This window comes from Taudactylus pleione, unplaced genomic scaffold (genome assembly GCF_031769625.1).
Source record: "Taudactylus pleione unplaced genomic scaffold, aTauple2 ptg001184l, whole genome shotgun sequence".
Lineage (NCBI taxonomy): Eukaryota > Metazoa > Chordata > Amphibia > Anura > Myobatrachidae > Taudactylus > Taudactylus pleione.
In genome coordinates, this window is record NW_028285585.1 from 7,501 (window position 1) to 20,069 (window position 12,569).

The 12,569-nt window shown below is 37.4% G+C and overlaps 7 non-coding genes and 42 pseudogenes across 7 annotated transcripts; all 49 read right to left on the minus strand.

The window, feature by feature from the left end:
- Positions 1-89, minus strand: part of LOC148451104 (5S ribosomal RNA) — a 119-nt pseudogene extending 30 nt beyond the window's left edge.
- A 116-nt stretch (positions 90-205) lies between these two features.
- Positions 206-324, minus strand: LOC148451105 (5S ribosomal RNA; annotated as a pseudogene).
- A 111-nt stretch (positions 325-435) lies between these two features.
- Positions 436-554, minus strand: LOC148451106 (5S ribosomal RNA; annotated as a pseudogene).
- A 116-nt stretch (positions 555-670) lies between these two features.
- On the minus strand, positions 671-789 carry LOC148451107 (5S ribosomal RNA; annotated as a pseudogene).
- A 350-nt stretch (positions 790-1,139) lies between these two features.
- LOC148451108 (5S ribosomal RNA) lies at positions 1,140-1,258 on the minus strand (annotated as a pseudogene).
- Positions 1,259-1,374: 116 nt separating this feature from the next.
- LOC148451109 (5S ribosomal RNA) lies at positions 1,375-1,493 on the minus strand. Its single transcript, XR_015875054.1, has one exon. It is a non-coding gene; the product is annotated as a 5S ribosomal RNA (ribosomal RNA).
- A 350-nt stretch (positions 1,494-1,843) lies between these two features.
- Positions 1,844-1,962, minus strand: LOC148451110 (5S ribosomal RNA; annotated as a pseudogene).
- Positions 1,963-2,078: 116 nt separating this feature from the next.
- On the minus strand, positions 2,079-2,197 carry LOC148451111 (5S ribosomal RNA; annotated as a pseudogene).
- A 116-nt stretch (positions 2,198-2,313) lies between these two features.
- LOC148451112 (5S ribosomal RNA) lies at positions 2,314-2,432 on the minus strand (annotated as a pseudogene).
- A 116-nt stretch (positions 2,433-2,548) lies between these two features.
- LOC148451113 (5S ribosomal RNA) lies at positions 2,549-2,667 on the minus strand. The gene has a single exon (XR_015875163.1). It is a non-coding gene; the product is annotated as a 5S ribosomal RNA (ribosomal RNA).
- Positions 2,668-2,783: 116 nt separating this feature from the next.
- On the minus strand, positions 2,784-2,902 carry LOC148451114 (5S ribosomal RNA; annotated as a pseudogene).
- A 115-nt stretch (positions 2,903-3,017) lies between these two features.
- LOC148451115 (5S ribosomal RNA) lies at positions 3,018-3,136 on the minus strand (annotated as a pseudogene).
- Positions 3,137-3,252: 116 nt separating this feature from the next.
- On the minus strand, positions 3,253-3,371 carry LOC148451116 (5S ribosomal RNA; annotated as a pseudogene).
- A 116-nt stretch (positions 3,372-3,487) lies between these two features.
- Positions 3,488-3,606, minus strand: LOC148451117 (5S ribosomal RNA; annotated as a pseudogene).
- A 116-nt stretch (positions 3,607-3,722) lies between these two features.
- LOC148451118 (5S ribosomal RNA) lies at positions 3,723-3,841 on the minus strand (annotated as a pseudogene).
- Positions 3,842-3,957: 116 nt separating this feature from the next.
- LOC148451119 (5S ribosomal RNA) lies at positions 3,958-4,076 on the minus strand (annotated as a pseudogene).
- Positions 4,077-4,187: 111 nt separating this feature from the next.
- Positions 4,188-4,306, minus strand: LOC148451120 (5S ribosomal RNA; annotated as a pseudogene).
- A 116-nt stretch (positions 4,307-4,422) lies between these two features.
- On the minus strand, positions 4,423-4,541 carry LOC148451121 (5S ribosomal RNA; annotated as a pseudogene).
- A 116-nt stretch (positions 4,542-4,657) lies between these two features.
- LOC148451122 (5S ribosomal RNA) lies at positions 4,658-4,776 on the minus strand (annotated as a pseudogene).
- Positions 4,777-4,892: 116 nt separating this feature from the next.
- On the minus strand, positions 4,893-5,011 carry LOC148451123 (5S ribosomal RNA; annotated as a pseudogene).
- Positions 5,012-5,127: 116 nt separating this feature from the next.
- LOC148451124 (5S ribosomal RNA) lies at positions 5,128-5,246 on the minus strand (annotated as a pseudogene).
- Positions 5,247-5,357: 111 nt separating this feature from the next.
- LOC148451125 (5S ribosomal RNA) lies at positions 5,358-5,476 on the minus strand (annotated as a pseudogene).
- A 116-nt stretch (positions 5,477-5,592) lies between these two features.
- LOC148451126 (5S ribosomal RNA) lies at positions 5,593-5,711 on the minus strand (annotated as a pseudogene).
- A 350-nt stretch (positions 5,712-6,061) lies between these two features.
- On the minus strand, positions 6,062-6,180 carry LOC148451127 (5S ribosomal RNA; annotated as a pseudogene).
- A 116-nt stretch (positions 6,181-6,296) lies between these two features.
- On the minus strand, positions 6,297-6,415 carry LOC148451128 (5S ribosomal RNA; annotated as a pseudogene).
- A 116-nt stretch (positions 6,416-6,531) lies between these two features.
- Positions 6,532-6,650, minus strand: LOC148451129 (5S ribosomal RNA). The gene has a single exon (XR_015875141.1). It is a non-coding gene; the product is annotated as a 5S ribosomal RNA (ribosomal RNA).
- A 350-nt stretch (positions 6,651-7,000) lies between these two features.
- LOC148451130 (5S ribosomal RNA) lies at positions 7,001-7,119 on the minus strand (annotated as a pseudogene).
- A 116-nt stretch (positions 7,120-7,235) lies between these two features.
- On the minus strand, positions 7,236-7,354 carry LOC148451131 (5S ribosomal RNA; annotated as a pseudogene).
- Positions 7,355-7,470: 116 nt separating this feature from the next.
- LOC148451132 (5S ribosomal RNA) lies at positions 7,471-7,589 on the minus strand (annotated as a pseudogene).
- A 116-nt stretch (positions 7,590-7,705) lies between these two features.
- Positions 7,706-7,824, minus strand: LOC148451133 (5S ribosomal RNA). The gene has a single exon (XR_015875174.1). It is a non-coding gene; the product is annotated as a 5S ribosomal RNA (ribosomal RNA).
- Positions 7,825-7,940: 116 nt separating this feature from the next.
- LOC148451134 (5S ribosomal RNA) lies at positions 7,941-8,059 on the minus strand (annotated as a pseudogene).
- A 115-nt stretch (positions 8,060-8,174) lies between these two features.
- On the minus strand, positions 8,175-8,293 carry LOC148451135 (5S ribosomal RNA; annotated as a pseudogene).
- A 116-nt stretch (positions 8,294-8,409) lies between these two features.
- On the minus strand, positions 8,410-8,528 carry LOC148451136 (5S ribosomal RNA; annotated as a pseudogene).
- Positions 8,529-8,644: 116 nt separating this feature from the next.
- Positions 8,645-8,763, minus strand: LOC148451137 (5S ribosomal RNA; annotated as a pseudogene).
- Positions 8,764-8,879: 116 nt separating this feature from the next.
- On the minus strand, positions 8,880-8,998 carry LOC148451138 (5S ribosomal RNA; annotated as a pseudogene).
- A 116-nt stretch (positions 8,999-9,114) lies between these two features.
- Positions 9,115-9,233, minus strand: LOC148451139 (5S ribosomal RNA; annotated as a pseudogene).
- A 111-nt stretch (positions 9,234-9,344) lies between these two features.
- On the minus strand, positions 9,345-9,463 carry LOC148451140 (5S ribosomal RNA; annotated as a pseudogene).
- A 116-nt stretch (positions 9,464-9,579) lies between these two features.
- On the minus strand, positions 9,580-9,698 carry LOC148451141 (5S ribosomal RNA; annotated as a pseudogene).
- Positions 9,699-10,048: 350 nt separating this feature from the next.
- LOC148451142 (5S ribosomal RNA) lies at positions 10,049-10,167 on the minus strand (annotated as a pseudogene).
- Positions 10,168-10,283: 116 nt separating this feature from the next.
- Positions 10,284-10,402, minus strand: LOC148451143 (5S ribosomal RNA; annotated as a pseudogene).
- A 116-nt stretch (positions 10,403-10,518) lies between these two features.
- LOC148451144 (5S ribosomal RNA) lies at positions 10,519-10,637 on the minus strand. The gene has a single exon (XR_015875096.1). It is a non-coding gene; the product is annotated as a 5S ribosomal RNA (ribosomal RNA).
- Positions 10,638-10,753: 116 nt separating this feature from the next.
- On the minus strand, positions 10,754-10,872 carry LOC148451145 (5S ribosomal RNA; annotated as a pseudogene).
- A 115-nt stretch (positions 10,873-10,987) lies between these two features.
- LOC148451146 (5S ribosomal RNA) lies at positions 10,988-11,106 on the minus strand. The gene has a single exon (XR_015875097.1). It is a non-coding gene; the product is annotated as a 5S ribosomal RNA (ribosomal RNA).
- A 116-nt stretch (positions 11,107-11,222) lies between these two features.
- On the minus strand, positions 11,223-11,341 carry LOC148451147 (5S ribosomal RNA; annotated as a pseudogene).
- Positions 11,342-11,457: 116 nt separating this feature from the next.
- LOC148451148 (5S ribosomal RNA) lies at positions 11,458-11,576 on the minus strand (annotated as a pseudogene).
- Positions 11,577-11,692: 116 nt separating this feature from the next.
- On the minus strand, positions 11,693-11,811 carry LOC148451149 (5S ribosomal RNA; annotated as a pseudogene).
- A 116-nt stretch (positions 11,812-11,927) lies between these two features.
- Positions 11,928-12,046, minus strand: LOC148451150 (5S ribosomal RNA; annotated as a pseudogene).
- Positions 12,047-12,161: 115 nt separating this feature from the next.
- Positions 12,162-12,280, minus strand: LOC148451151 (5S ribosomal RNA; annotated as a pseudogene).
- A 116-nt stretch (positions 12,281-12,396) lies between these two features.
- Positions 12,397-12,515, minus strand: LOC148451152 (5S ribosomal RNA). The gene has a single exon (XR_015875057.1). It is a non-coding gene; the product is annotated as a 5S ribosomal RNA (ribosomal RNA).
- Positions 12,516-12,569: the final 54 nt, after the last annotated feature.

Below are 12,569 nucleotides of genomic sequence, written 5' to 3' on the forward strand. Positions count from 1 at the left end.
CTCCCATTCAAGTACAAACCAGGCCCAACACTGCATAACTTCCAAAATCAGACGAGATTGGGCATGTCCAGTGTGGTTTGGCTATAGGCGCTCAAAAACATTAAATTTAGACCTCTTTTACTTCTTAACTCAAGTAAATTAATTGATAAGTTGAAAAAATGTAATGTAAAATGTAATAGAAAAGAATGTTATGGCTATATAAAATTACCTACAGCACCAGGGATTCCTAGGTGGTCTCCCATCCAAGTACTATCCAGGCCCAACACTGCATAGCTTCCAATATCAGAAGAGATTGGGCATGTCCAGTGTGTTTTGGCTGTAAGTACTCAAAGAAATTAACTTTAGACCTCTTTTACTTCTTTACTCAAGTAAATTCATTGATAAGTTGAAAAAATTAAATGTAAAATGTAATAGACTGTTATGGCAGTATAAAATTACCTACAGCACCTGGGATTCCTAGGTGGTCTCCCATCCAAATACTAACCAGGCCCAACCCTGCAGAGCTCCCAAGATCAGACGAGATTGGGCATGTCCACTGTGGTTTGGCTGTAGGTGCTCAAAAACATTAACTTTAGACCTCTTTTACTTCTTTACTCAAGTAAATTCACTGATAAGTTGAAAAAATTAAATGTAAAATGTAATAGAAAAGAATGTTATGGCAGTATAAAATTACCTACAGAACCTGGGATTCCTAGGTAGTCTCCCATCCAAGTACAAACCAGTCCCAACACTGCATAGCTTCCAAGATCAGATGAGATTGGGCATGTCCAGTGTGGTTTGGCTGTATGTGCTCAAAAACATTAACTTTAGACCTCTATTACTTCTTAACTCAAGTAAATTCATTGATAAGTTGAAAAAATTAAATGTAAAATGTAATAGAAAAGAATGTTATGGCAGTATAAAATTACCTACTGCAGCTGGTTTCCCCAGGTGGTCTCCCATCCAAGTACTGACCATGCACAACACTGCATAGCTACCAAGATAAGACGAGATGGGGCATGTCCAGTGTGGATTGGCTGTAGGTGCTCAAAAGTATTAACTTTAGACCTCTTTTACTTCTTAACTCAAGTAAATTCAATGATAAGTTGAAAAATTAAATGTAAAATGTAATAGAAAAGAATGTTATGGCAGTATAAAATTACCTACAGCTCCTGGTATTCCAGGGTGGTCTCCCATCCAAGCACTAACCAGGCCCAACACTGCATAGCTTCCAAGATCAGATGAGATTGGGCATGTCCAGTGTGGTTTGGCTGTAGGTGCTCAAAAACATTAACTTTAGACCTCTTTTACTTCTTCACTCAAGTAAATTCATTGATAAGTTGAAAAAATTAAATGTAAAATGTAATAGAAAAGAATGTTATGGCTGCATAAAATTACCTACAGCACCTGGTATTCCCAGGTGGTCTCCCATCCAAGTACTAACCAGGCCCAACACTGCATAGCTTCCAAGATCAGATGAGATTGGGCATGTCCAGCGTGGTTTGGCTGTAGGTGCTCAAAAACATTAACTTTAGACCTCTATTACTTCTTAACTCAAGTAAATTCATTGATAAGTTGAAAAAATTAAATGTAAAATGTAATAGAAAAGAATGTTATGGCAGTATAAAATTACCTACTGCAGCTGGTTTCCCCAGGTGGTCTCCCATCCAAGTACTGACCATGCCCAACACTGCATAGCTACCAAGATAAGACGAGATGGGGCATGTCCAGTGTGGATTGACTGTAGGTGCTCAAAAGTATTAACTTTAGACCTCTTTTACTTCTTAACTCAAGTAAATTCAATGATAAGTTGAAAAATTAAATGTAAAATGTAATAGAAAAGAATGTTATGGCAGTATAAAATTACCTACAGCTCCTGGTATTCCCGGGTGGTCTCCCATCCAAGTACTAACCAGGCCCAACACTGCATAGCTTCCAAGATCAGACGAGATTGGGCATGTGCAGTGTGGTTTGGCTGTAGGTGCTCAAAAACATTAACTTTAGACCTCTTTTACTTCTTTACTCAAGTAAATTCATTGATAAGTTGAAAAAATTAAATTTAAAGTGTAATAGAAAAGAATGTTATGGCAGTATAAAATTACCTACAGCACCTGGGATAACTAGGTGGTCTCCTATCCAAGTACTAAACAGGTCCAACACTGCATAGCTTCCAAGATCAGACGAGATTGGGCATGTCCAGTGTGGTTTGGCTGTAGGTGCTCAAAAACATTAACTTTAGACCTCTTTTACTTCTTCACTCAAGTAAATTCATTGATAAGTTGAAAAAATTAAATGTAAAATGTAATAGAAAAGAATGTTATGGCTGCATAAAATTACCTAAAGCACCTGGTATTCCCAGGTGGTCTCCCATCCAAGTCCTAACCAGGCCCAACACTGCATAGCTTCCAAGATCAGACGAGATTGGGCATGTCCAGTGTGGTTTGGCTGTAGGTGCTCAATACCATTATCTTTAGACCTCTTTTATTTCTTAACTCAAGTAAATTCATAGATAAGTTGAAAAAATTAAATGTAAAATGTAATAGAAAAGAATGTTATGGCAGTATAAAATTACCTACAGCACCTGGTATTCCCAGGTGGTCTCCCATCCAAGTACTAACCAGGCCCAACACTGCATAGTTTCCAAGATCAGACGAGATTGGGCATTTCCAGTGTGGTTTGGCTGTAGGTGCCCAAAAGCAATAAATTTATACCGCTATTACTTCTTAACTCAAGTAAATTCATTGATAAGTTGAAAAAATTAAATGTAAAATGTAATAGAAAAGAAAGTTATGGCAGTATAAAATTACCTACCGCACCTGGTATTCCCAGTTGGTCTCCCATCCAAGTACTAACCAGGCCCAACACTGCATAGCTTCCAAGATCAGACGAGATTGGGCATGTCCAGTGTGGTTTGGCTGTAGGTGCTCAAAAACATTAACTTTAGACCTCTTTTACTTCTTAACTCAAGTAAATTCAATGATAAGTTGTAAAATTAAATGTAAAATATAATAGAAAAGAATGTTATGGCAGTATAAAATTACCTACAGCTCATGGTATTCCCAGGTGGTCTCCCATCCAAGTACTAACCAGGCCCAACACTGCATAGCTTCCAAGTTCAGACAAGATTGGGCATGTCCAGTGTGGTTTGGCTGTAGGTGCGCAAAAGCATTAACTTTAGACCTCTATTACTTCTTAACTCAAGTAAATTCATTGATAAGTTGAAAAAATGAAATGTAAAATGTAATAGAAAAGAATGTTATGGAAGTATAAAATTAACTACAGCACCTGGTATTGCCAGGTGGTCTCCCATCCAAGTACTAACCAGGCCCAACACTGCATAGCTTCCAAGAACAGATGAGATTGGGCATGTCCAGTGTGGATTGGCTGTAGGTGCTCAAAAACCTTAACTTTAGACCTCTTTTACTTCTTAACTCAAGTAAATTCATTGATAAGTTGAAACTTTTAAATTTAAAATGTTCTAGAAAAGAATGTTTTGGCAGTATAAAAATACCTACAGCACCTGGTATTCCCAGGTGGTCTCCCATCCAAGTACAAACCAGGCCAAACACTGCAGAGCTTCCAAGATCAGACGAGATTGGGCATGTCCAGTGTGGTTTGACTGTAGGTGCTCAAAAACATTAACTTTAGACATCTTTTACTTCTTAACTCAAGTAAATTCATTGACAAGTTGAAAAAATTAAATGTAAAATTTAATAGAAAAGAATGTTATGGCAGTATAAAATTACCTACAGCACCTGATATTCCCAGGTGGTCTCCCATTCAAGTACAAAGCAGGCCCAACACTGCATAACTTCCAAGATCAGACGAGATTGGGCATGTCCAGTGTGGTTTGGCTATAGGCGCTCAAAAACATTAAATTTAGACCTCTTTTACTTCTTAACTCAAGTAAATTCATTGATAAGTTGAAAAAATGTAATGTAAAATGTAATAGAAAAGAATGTTATGGCTATATAAAATTACCTACAGCACCAGGGATTCCTAGGTGGTCTCCCATCCAAGTACTATCCAGGCCCAACACTGCATAGCTTCCAATATCAGACGAGATTGGGCATGTCCAGTGTGGTTTGGCTGTAAGTACTCAAAGAAATTAACTTTAGACCTCTTTTACTTCTTTACTCAAGTAAATTCATTGATAAGTTGAAAAAATTAAATGTAAAATGTAATAGACTGTTATGGCAGTATAAAATTACCTACAGCACCTGGGATTCCTAGGTGGTCTCCCATCCAAATACTAACCAGGCCCAACACTGCAGAGCTTCCAAGATCAGACGAGATTGGGCATGTCCACTGTGGTTTGGCTGTAGGTGCTCAAAAACATTAACTTTAGACCTCTTTTACTTCTTTACTCAAGTAAATTCACTGATAAGTTGAAAAAATTAAATGTAAAATGTAATAGAAAAGAATGTTATGGCAGTATAAAATTACCTACAGAACCTGGGATTCCTAGGTAGTCTCCCATCCAAGTACAAACCAGTCCCAACACTGCATAGCTTCCAAGATCAGATGAGATTGGGCATGTCCAGTGTGGTTTGGCTGTAGGTGCTCAAAAACATTAACTTTAGACCTCTTTTACTTCTTAACTCAAGTAAATTCATTGATAAGTTGAAACAATTAAATGTAAAATGTTCTAGAAAAGAATGTTATGGCAGTATAAAAGTACCTACAGCACCTGGTATTCCCAGGTGGTCTCCCATCCAAGTACAAACCAGGCCAAACACTGCAGAGCTTGCAAGATCAGACGAGATTGGGCATGTCCAGTGTGGTTTGACTGTAGGTGCTCAAAAACATTAACTTTAGACATCTTTTACTTCTTAACTCAAGTAAATTCATTGACAAGTTGAAAAAATTAAATGTAAAATTTAATAGAAAAGAATGTTATGGCAGTATAAAATTACCTACAGCACCTGATATTCCCAGGTGGTCTCCCATTCAAGTACAAACCAGGCCCAACACTGCATAACTTCCAAGATCAGACGAGATTGGGCATGTCCAGTGTGGTTTGGCTATAGGCGCTCAAAAACATTAAATTTAGACCTCTTTTACTTCTTAACTCAAGTAAATTAATTGATAAGTTGAAAAAATGTAATGTAAAATGTAATAGAAAAGAATGTTATGGCTATATAAAATTACCTACAGCACCAGGGATTCCTAGGTGGTCTCCCATCCAAGTACTATCCAGGCCCAACACTGCATAGCTTCCAATATCAGAAGAGATTGGGCATGTCCAGTGTGTTTTGGCTGTAGGTACTCAAAGAAATTAACTTTAGACCTCTTTTACTTCTTTACTCAAGTAAATTCATTGATAAGTTGAAAAAATTAAATGTAAAATGTAATAGACTGTTATGGCAGTATAAAATTACCTACAGCACCTGGGATTCCTAGGTGGTCTCCCATCCAAATACTAACCAGGCCCAACCCTGCAGAGCTTCCAAGATCAGACGAGATTGGGCATGTCCACTGTGGTTTGGCTGTAGGTGCTCAAAAACATTAACTTTAGACCTCTTTTACTTCTTTACTCAAGTAAATTCACTGATAAGTTGAAAAAATTAAATGTAAAATGTAATAGAAAAGAATGTTATGGCAGTATAAAATTACCTACAGAACCTGGGATTCCTAGGTAGTCTCCCATCCAAGTACAAACCAGTCCCAACACTGCATAGCTTCCAAGATCAGATGAGATTGGGCATGTCCAGTGTGGTTTGGCTGTATGTGCTCAAAAACATTAACTTTAGACCTCTATTACTTCTTAACTCAAGTAAATTCATTGATAAGTTGAAAAAATTAAATGTAAAATGTAATAGAAAAGAATGTTATGGCAGTATAAAATTACCTACTGCAGCTGGTTTCCCCAGGTGGTCTCCCATCCAAGTACTGACCATGCACAACACTGCATAGCTACCAAGATAAGACGAGATGGGGCATGTCCAGTGTGGATTGGCTGTAGGTGCTCAAAAGTATTAACTTTAGACCTCTTTTACTTCTTAACTCAAGTAAATTCAATGATAAGTTGAAAAATTAAATGTAAAATGTAATAGAAAAGAATGTTATGGCAGTATAAAATTACCTACAGCTCCTGGTATTCCAGGGTGGTCTCCCATCCAAGCACTAACCAGGCCCAACACTGCATAGCTTCCAAGATCAGATGAGATTGGGCATGTCCAGTGTGGTTTGGCTGTAGGTGCTCAAAAACATTAACTTTAGACCTCTTTTACTTCTTTACTCAAGTAAATTCATTGATAAGTTGAAAAAATTATATTTAAAATGTAATAGAAAAGAATGTTATGGCAGTATAAAATTACCTACAGCACCTGGGATAACTAGGTGGTCTCCTATCCAAGTACTAAACAGGTCCAACACTGCATAGCTTCCAAGATCAGATGAGATTGGGCATGTCCAGTGTGGTTTGGCTGTAGGTGCTCAAAAACATTAACTTTAGACCTCTTTTACTTCTTCACTCAAGTAAATTCATTGATAAGTTGAAAAAATTAAATGTAAAATGTAATAGAAAAGAATGTTATGGCTGCATAAAATTACCTACAGCACCTGGTATTCCCAGGTGGTCTCCCATCCAAGTACTAACCAGGCCCAACACTGCATAGCTTCCAAGATCAGACGAGATTGGGCATGTCCAGCGTGGTTTGGCTGTAGGTGCTCAAAAACATTAACTTTAGACCTCTATTACTTCTTAACTCAAGTAAATTCATTGATAAGTTGAAAAAATTAAATGTAAAATGTAATAGAAAAGAATGTTATGGCAGTATAAAATTACCTACTGCAGCTGGTTTCCCCAGGTGGTCTCCCATCCAAGTACTGACCAAGCCCAACACTGCATAGCTACCAAGATAAGACAAGATGGGGCATGTCCAGTGTGGATTGACTGTAGGTGCTCAAAAGTATTAACTTTAGACCTCTTTTACTTCTTAACTCAAGTAAATTCAATGATAAGTTGAAAAATTAAATGTAAAATGTAATAGAAAAGAATGTTATGGCAGTATAAAATTACCTACAGCTCCTGGTATTCCCGGGTGGTCTCCCATCCAAGTACTAACCAGGCCCAACACTGCATAGCTTCCAAGATCAGACGAGATTGGGCATGTCCAGTGTGGTTTGGCTGTAGGTGCTCAAATACATTAACTTTAGACCTCTTTTACTTCTTTACTCAAGTAAATTCATTGATAAGTTGAAAAAATTAAATTTAAAATGTAATAGAAAAGAATGTTATGGCAGTATAAAATTACCTACAGCACCTGGGATAACTAGGTGGTCTCCTATCCAAGTACTAAACAGGTCCAACACTGCATAGCTTCCAAGATCAGACGAGATTGGGCATGTCCAGTGTGGTTTGGCTGTAGGTGCTCAAAAACATTAACTTTAGACCTCTTTTACTTCTTCACTCAAGTAAATTCATTGATAAGTTGAAAAAATTAAATGTAAAATGTAATAGAAAAGAATGTTATGGCTGCATAAAATTACCTAAAGCACCTGGTATTCCCAGGTGGTCTCCCATCCAAGTACTAACCAGGCCCAACACTGCATAGCTTCCAAGATCAGACGAGATTGGGCATGTCCAGTGTGGTTTGGCTGTAGGTGCTCAATACCATTATCTTTAGACCTCTTTTATTTCTTAACTCAAGTAAATTCATAGATAAGTTGAAAAAATTAAATGTAAAATGTAATAGAAAAGAATGTTATGGCAGTATAAAATTACCTACAGCACCTGGTATTCCCAGGTGGTCTCCCATCCAAGTACTAACCAGGCCCAACACTGCATAGTTTCCAAGATCAGACGAGATTGGGCATTTCCAGTGTGGTTTGGCTGTAGGTGCCCAAAAGCATTAAATTTATACCGCTATTACTTCTTAACTCAAGTAAATTCATTGATAAGTTGAAAAAATTAAATGTAAAATGTAATAGAAAAGAAAGTTATGGCAGTATAAAATTACCTACCGCACCTGGTATTCCCAGTTGGTCTCCCATCCAAGTACTAACCAGGCCCAACACTGCATAGCTTCCAAGATCAGACGAGATTGGGCATGTCCAGTGTGGTTTGGCTGTAGGTGCTCAAAAACATTAACTTTAGACCTCTTTTACTTCTTAACTCAAGTAAATTCAATGATAAGTTGTAAAATTAAATGTAAAATATAATAGAAAAGAATGTTATGGCAGTATAAAATTACCTACAGCTCATGGTATTCCCAGGTGGTCTCCCATCCAAGTACTAACCAGGCCCAACACTGCATAGCTTCCAAGTTCAGACAAGATTGGGCATGTCCAGTGTGGTTTGGCTGTAGGTGCGCAAAAGCATTAACTTTAGACCTCTATTACTTCTTAACTCAAGTAAATTCATTGATAAGTTGAAAAAATTAAATGTAAAATGTAATAGAAAAGAATGTTATGGAAGTATAAAATTAACTACAGCACCTGGTATTGCCAGGTGGTCTCCCATCCAAGTACTAACCAGGCCCAACACTGCATAGCTTCCAAGAACAGATGAGATTGGGCATGTCCAGTGTGGTTTGGCTGTAGGTGCTCAAAAACATTAACTTTAGACCTCTTTTACTTCTTAACTCAAGTAAATTCATTGATAAGTTGAAACTTTTAAATTTAAAATGTTCTAGAAAAGAATGTTATGGCAGTATAAAAATACCTACAGCACCTGGTATTCCCAGGTGGTCTCCCATCCAAGTACAAACCAGGCCAAACACTGCAGAGCTTCCAAGATCAGACGAGATTGGGCATGTCCAGTGTGGTTTGACTGTAGGTGCTCAAAAACATTAACTTTAGACATCTTTTACTTCTTAACTCAAGTAAATTCATTGACAAGTTGAAAAAATTAAATGTAAAATTTAATAGAAAAGAATGTTATGGCAGTATAAAATTACCTACAGCACCTGATATTCCCAGGTGGTCTCCCATTCAAGTACAAAGCAGGCCCAACACTGCATAACTTCCAAGATCAGACGAGATTGGGCATGTCCAGTGTGGTTTGGCTATAGGCGCTCAAAAACATTAAATTTAGACCTCTTTTACTTCTTAACTCAAGTAAATTCATTGATAAGTTGAAAAAATGTAATGTAAAATGTAATAGAAAAGAATGTTATGGCTATATAAAATTACCTACAGCACCAGGGATTCCTAGGTGGTCTCCCATCCAAGTACTATCCAGGCCCAACACTGCATAGCTTCCAATATCAGACGAGATTGGGCATGTCCAGTGTGGTTTGGCTGTAAGTACTCAAAGAAATTAACTTTAGACCTCTTTTACTTCTTTACTCAAGTAAATTCATTGATAAGTTGAAAAAATTAAATGTAAAATGTAATAGACTGTTATGGCAGTATAAAATTACCTACAGCACCTGGGATTCCTAGGTGGTCTCCCATCCAAATACTAACCAGGCCCAACACTGCAGAGCTTCCAAGATCAGACGAGATTGGGCATGTCCACTGTGGTTTGGCTGTAGGTGCTCAAAAACATTAACTTTAGACCTCTTTTACTTCTTTACTCAAGTAAATTCACTGATAAGTTGAAAAAATTAAATGTAAAATGTAATAGAAAAGAATGTTATGGCAGTATAAAATTACCTACAGAACCTGGGATTCCTAGGTAGTCTCCCATCCAAGTACAAACCAGTCCCAACACTGCATAGCTTCCAAGATCAGATGAGATTGGGCATGTCCAGTGTGGTTTGGCTGTAGGTGTTCAAAAACATTAACTTTAGACCTCTATTACTTCTTAACTCAAGTAAATTCATTGATAAGTTGAAAAAATTAAATGTACAATGTAATAGAAAAGAATGTTATGGAAGTATAAAATTACCTACTGCAGCTGGTTTCCCCAGGTGGTCTCCCATCCAAGTACTGACCATGCCCAACACTGCATAGCTACCAAGATAAGACGAGATGGGGCATGTCCAGTGTGGATTGGCTGTAGGTGCTCAAAAGTATTAACTTTAGACCTCTTTTACTTCTTAACTCAAGTAAATTCAATGATAAGTTGAAAAATTAAATGTAAAATGTAATAGAAAAGAATGTTATGGCAGTATAAAATTATCTACAGCTCCTGGTATTCCCGGGTGGTCTCCCATCCAAGTACTAACCAGGCCCAACACTGCATAGCTTCCAAGATCAGACAAGATTGGGCATGTCCAGTGTGGTTTGGCTGTAGGTGCTCAAAAACATTAACTTTAGACCTCTTTTACTTCTTAACTCAAGTAAATTCATTGATAAGTTGAAAAAATTAAATTTAAAATGTAATAGAAAAGAATGTTATGGCAGTATAAAATTACCTACAGCACCTGGGATAACTAGGTGGTCTCCTATCCAAGTACTAAACAGGTCCAACACTGCATAGCTTCCAAGATCAGACGAGATTGGGCATGTCCAGTGTGGTTTGGCTGTAGGTGCTCAAAAACATTAACTTTAGACCTCTTTTACTTCTTCACTCAAGTAAATTCATTGATAAGTTGAAAAAATTAAATGTAAAATGTAATAGAAAAGTATGTTGTGGCTGCATAAAATTACCTACAGCACCTGGTATTCCCAGGTGGTTTCCCATCCAAGTACTAACCAGGCCCAACACTGCATAGCTTCCAAGATCAGACGAGATTGGGCATGTCCAGTGTGGTTTGGCTGTAGGTGCTCAAAAGCATTAACTTTAGACCTCTATTACTTCTTAACTCAAGTAAATTCATTGATAAGTTGAAAAAATTAAATTTAAAATGTAATAGAAAAGAATGTTATGGCAGTATAAAATTACCTACAGCACCTGGTAATCCCTGGTGGTCTACCATCCAAGTACTAACCACGCCCAACACTGCATAGCTTCCAAGTTCAGACGAGATTGGGCATGTCCAGTGTGGTTTGGCTGTAGGTGCTCAAAAACATTAACTTTAGATCTCTTTTACTTCTTAACTCAAGTAAATTCAATGATAAGTTGAAAAATGAAATGTAAAATGTAATAGAAAAGAATGTTATGGCAGTATAAAATTACCTACAGCACCTGGTATTCCCAGGTGGTTTCCCATCCAAGTACTAACCAGGCCCAACACTGCATAGCTTCCAAGATCAGACGAGATTGGGCATGTCCAGTGTGGTTTGGCTGTAGGTGTTCAAAACCATTAACTTTAGACCTCTTTTACTTCTTAACTCAAGTAAATTCATTGATAAGTTGAAAAAATTAAATGTAAAATGTAATAGAAAAGAATGTTATGGCAGTATAAAATTACCTACAGCACCTGGTATTGCCAGGTGGTCTCCCATCCAAGTACTAACCAGGCCCAACACTGCATACTTTCCAAGATCAGACGAGATTGGGCATGTCCAGTGTGGTTTGGCTGTAGGTGCCCAAAAGCATTAAATTTATACCGCTATTACTTCTTAACTCAAGTAAATTCATTGATAAGTTGAAAAAATGTAATGTAAAATGTAATAGAAAAGAATGTTATGGCTATATAAAATTACCTACAGCACCAGGGATTTCTAGGTGGTCTCCCATCCAAGTACTATCCAGGCCCAACACTGCATATCTTCCAATATCAGACGAGATTGGGCATGTCCAGTGTGGTTTGGCTGTAGGTGCTCAAAGACATTAACTTTAGACCTCTTTTACTTCTTTACTCAAGTAAATTCATTGATAAGTTGAAAAAATTAAATGTAAAATGTAATAGAAAAGAATGTTATGTCAGTATAAAATTACCTACAGAACCTGGGATTCCTAGGTAGTCTCCCATCCAAGTACAAACCAGTCCCAACACTGCATAGCTTCCAAGATCAGATGAGATTGGGCATGTCCAGTGTGGTTTGGCTGTAGGTGCTCAAAACCATTAACTTTAGACCTCTTTTACTTCTTAACTCAAGTAAATTCATTGATAAGTTGAAAAAATTAAATGTAAAATGTAATAGAAAAGAATGTTATGGCAGTATAAAATTACCTACAGCACCTGGTATTCCCAGGTGGTCTCCCATCCAAGTACTAACCAGGCCCAACACTGCATAGCTTCCAAGATCAGACGAGATTGGGCATGTCCAGTGTGGTTTTGCTGTAGGTGCTCAAAAACATTAACTTTAGACCTCTTTTACTTCTTAACTCAAGTAAATTCAATGATAAGTTGTAAAATTAAATGTAAAATATAATAGAAAAGAATGTTATGGCAGTATAAAATTACCTACAGCTCCTGGTATTCCCAGGTGGTCTCCCATCCAAGTACTAACCATGCCCAACACTGCATAGCTTCCAAGATCAGACAAGATTGGGCATGTCCAGTGTGGTTTGGCTGTAGGTGCGCAAAAGCATTAACTTTAGACCTCTATTGCTTCTTAACTCAAGTAAATTCATTAATAAGTTGAAAAAATTAAATGTAAAATGTAATAGAAAAGAATGTTATGGCAGTATAAAATTACCTACAGCACCTGGTATTCCCAGGTGGTCTCCCATCCAAGTACTAACCAGGCCCAACACTGCATAGCTTCCAAGATCAGATGAGATTGGGCATGTCCAGTATGGTTTGGCTGTAGGTGCTCAAAAACATTAACTTTAGACCTCTTTTACTTCTTAACTCAAGTAAATTCAT